A 4,379-nucleotide genomic window follows, 5' to 3' on the forward strand; every position below is an offset into this window, starting at 1 on the left:
CAGCCATACTAAGGAGAGCTTAAGTTTGACCAGGTACCAAAGCAAATCATTCGTAGCGTACAAATAATGTAAATATGACGATGCATCACGAAAGATTGATATCAAACTGATCACTTGACCAATATTACGTTACTCGCTCTTCAAGTGAATCAACAAATGGCGAAATGAAAAGCCGAACAAATGCTATTTTTTTTTAGAGTCTTAGCTTACGTGTGTTTATTTCATATTTTCAGTTCTTACCCTCCCCGACTAATTCGGTTTCAGTTATGTACTGAAATATAAGAATGGACATTAGAGGGTTCTTTCAAAGAAAAAACTCAGGTAAATGTTATTTTATATATTATGCTTTGTATGTTGTTCAGTATATTTCTATGCAAAATAAGAGGGATTTCAGTACTCAGCAGGATATTCACATCTGTAACCAGATATTTACACTTTAGGGAGAAAACATAAAACATTTTTACTGTACAACATCAATTTAGAGTAAACTTTTGTTTTAGATAAATATTGAAATATCTTTTGAATTAGTTAAATGTCAGAATAAAGAGAGACAGAGCTGTCTATTTATTATCACTTTCATCAAATTTAGGAGTACATGTACACTAAGTTTATTGTTAACTAATAAGAAACTCCAGACGATTCCATTCTGAGCTGAAGAAGCTTCTGATAGGTTAGTAGAGTCCATGTGAGTAAATTTTCTGTGACATGGGAAAATCAAAAGATGTCAACCAAAACACCAGGAAAAGAACTGTGGAGCTCCATAAGTGTGGCTCAGTTTGAATACAATTTGGTGCCATTTGCAATTAAGAAATACAGATAGTTTCTCTCTTTACTCTTAAAGTTAACAAATATGTTTTTTAGATTTATCAGTCTAAAAAATAAACATTTAGTCTGATTTGATGTTACAATTAAAAAAGTGTTTGTGTTTTGATCTGAAGAGTACATAAATATGTGGTTTCAACTGTATATTTGATGATTGTCAGCACAAAGAGAGAGAGAGGAACAGAGAGGGAGAGAGAGGAGAATGAGGACAGAACAGAGATGGAACAAGAGCAGGTGAGACACACATGTTAGTCAAATGGTTGTTTACCAAAAGTATCACCGTCCTCATGTATCTCGAACCTAGTGTTTCTTTTTAGGTTTGTTATTTTTCAAATTATAATATTTATTAAGTTCTGCAGGCTTGTTTGCACAACAAGGCCAAATAATTATATAAACTTTTCTCAATCTAAATATTGTACTTTGGTAGAATTAAACAATAAATGTACTGCAGGTCTATGATGACTTTTAGTGCTACTATCATCTAGTTCTGATTCTGGTTCTGTCTTGGTTAAATCCCAAGTAGTCCTGATTTTGAACTGTTGTAGTCCTGTTTTAATTCCGGATCAGTTCTGGGTCTGGTTGAATTGGGGTTTAGTCCTTGTGTCTTGATGCAGCCCCGACTTTGTTCTGCCTTGCTGCCTAATTAAAAAACTAGTTTAAGGTGTCCTGCACATGTGATATATATTTTTCCCTATATGAAGTCATTGTTTTTTGAACAAAACTCAAAACAGAGCCAATTAATCTTTCAGTAATTTCTACCTCCCCCCCCCCCCCCCCCCAAAAAAAAAAAAAAAAAATCCCACATGCATACTACCCTTTTGGGCTAAGCCCCGGGTGTTTCAAATGTCTGGCTCCGCCTCTGCCAGGTACCAAAGCAAAGCATTCGTACTGTACAAATAATGTAAATATGACGGTGTATCACGAAAGATTGATATCAAACTGATCACTTGACCCATATTATGTTACTCGCTCTTCAAGTGAATCAACAAATGGCAAAATGAAAAGCCGAACAACAATGCTGTTTCTTTAGAGAGTCTCAGCTTACATGTGTGTTTATTTCATATTTTCAGTTGTTTCCCTCCACGGCTAAATAAATCGGTTTCAGTAATGTACTGATATACAAGAATGGACATAAGGAGCGTCTTTCAAAGAAAAAACTCTGGTAGTATTTTATATATTATGCTTTGTATGTTGTTCAGTATATTTCTATGCAAAACAAGAGGAACTTCAACACACAGCAGTATATTCACAGTTTAAACCAGATATTTACATACACTTTATGGAAAACACAAGAACATTTTTTTACTGTATAACATCAATTTAGAGTGAACTTGTTTTGTTTTGGATAAATAAATATTGAAATATCTTTTGAATTAGTTAAATGTCAGAATAAAGAGAGACAGAGCTGTCTATTTTTATCACTTTCATCAAATTTAGGAGTACATGTACACTAAGTTTATTGTTAATTAATAAGAAAACTCCAGACGATTCCATTCTGAGCTGAAGAAGCTTCTGATAAGTTAGTAGAGTCCATGTGAGTAAATTGGTGGCACAGCTGTGGATGCATATAAGGCAAAACACAGAGCCTGTTTCTTTGAAATGGGAAAATCAAGAGATGTCAACCAAACACCAGAAAAAGAACTGTGGAGCTCCATAAGTGTGGCTCAATTTTGAATACAATTTGGTGCCATTTACAATTAAGAAATACAGATAGTTTCTCTCTTTACTCTTAAAGTTAACAAATATGTTTTTATATTTATCAATCTAAAAAAATAAACATTTAGTCTGATTTGATGTTACAATTAAAAAAGTGTTTGTGTTTTGATCTGAAGAGTACATAAATATCTGGTTTCAACTGTATATTTGATTAGCACAAAGAGGGAGAGAGAGGAACAGAGAGGAACAGAGAGGGAGAGAGAGAATGAGGACAGAACAGAGATGGAACAAGAGCAGGTGAGACACATGTTAGTCAAATGGTTGTTTACCTAAAGTATCACCGTATCATAGGTCCTCATGTATCTCGTACCTAGTGTTTCTTTTTAGGTTTGCAATTTTTCAAATTCTACATTTATTAAGTTCTGCAGGCTTGTTTGCACAACAAGGCCAAATAATTTTATAAACTTTTCTCAGTCTAAATAGTGTAGTTTGGTAGAATTAAAACATAAGTGTAGTGCAGGTCTATGATGATTTTTAGTGCTACTATCATCTAGTTCTGATTCTGTCTTGGTTAAATCCCAAGTAGTCCTGATTTTGAACTGTTGTAGTCCTGTTTTAATTCTGGATCAGTTCAGGGTCTGGTTGAATTGGGGTTTAGTCCTCGAGTCTTGATACAGCCCCGACTTTGTTCTGCCTTGCTGCTTAATTAAAAAACTAGTTTAAGGTGTCCTGCATATGTGATATATATTTTTCCCTATATGAAGTCATTCTTTTTTGAACAAAACTCAAAACAGAGCCTATTAATCTTTCAGTCATTTCTAAACACCCCCCCCCCCAAAAAAAAAAAAAAATCCCACATGCATACTACCCTTTAGGGCTAAGCCCCGGGTGTTTCAAATGTCTGGCTCCACCTCTGCCTCCAGGACCTGCCTGCATACTCTCACCACATGAAGCATTGTTGTAAACCAGGAGGAACCCAGGACCCACTGCACTAGTGTTGGGTCGTCCTAATACCTAATGGCAGTCAGGGTGCTGTTGCTCAGCCTTTAGAGGTGTGTATGTATGGTCCTCCTCAGACCCTCACTGACCCACCATCACACTGGTCATGCTGAATGATGTTACAGGACGTATAACGTTCTCCGTAGCTTTTTGACACCCTTTCATGTCTGTCACATGTGCTCGCCTGCTCTAATCTGTGAAAGCACAACATGCCACTGGTCAACCTGCCATTTTTGGTATTCTATAGTAAATGCCATACAGGCTTCAATGTGCTAGGCAGTGAGCACAGGGCCCACTGAAGGATGTCAGGCCACCCTCATGAAGTCTGTTTCTGATTGTTTGGTCAGACACATTTCACACCAGTGTGCTGCTGAAGGTTTTTTTTTTTTAATAGCTCTGGTAGTGCTCATCCGGTTCCTCCTTGCACAAAGGAGCCGATACCGGTCCTGCTGAGGGATGCAGGACCCTTTACAGCCCTATCCAGCTCTCATAGACTAACTGCCTGTCTCCTGGAATCACACAGCAAATCTGGCACTGGCATGTCTTGATGTGCCATCCTGGAGGAACTGGACTACCTATACATCCTCTGTAGGATGCATGTATTACATCATTCCACCAGTAGTGTCAATGACCACAGCTTAATGCAAAATTAGGGAAAAACGGTCAGAAAATATGAGGGGAAAATGTCAGTGTCCTCCACCTGTAAAATGGAGCTACACTGAGTTTGCTTTTAGTTTTATGGTTGTACTCTGAGCTCTTCCATGATGCTTGGTGTATAGGGGTGCATGGTCACTCCGCAAGGTAGACATTACGTGCCAGTATAACACTTGATCATTAGTCTGTACAGTAACACAGTATGATCACCCAACATACAAAGACAATTATCAGACAATATATCCATG

Source organism: Astatotilapia calliptera, chromosome 15 (genome assembly GCF_964374335.1).
Source record: "Astatotilapia calliptera chromosome 15, fAstCal68.1, whole genome shotgun sequence".
NCBI lineage: Eukaryota > Metazoa > Chordata > Actinopteri > Cichliformes > Cichlidae > Astatotilapia > Astatotilapia calliptera.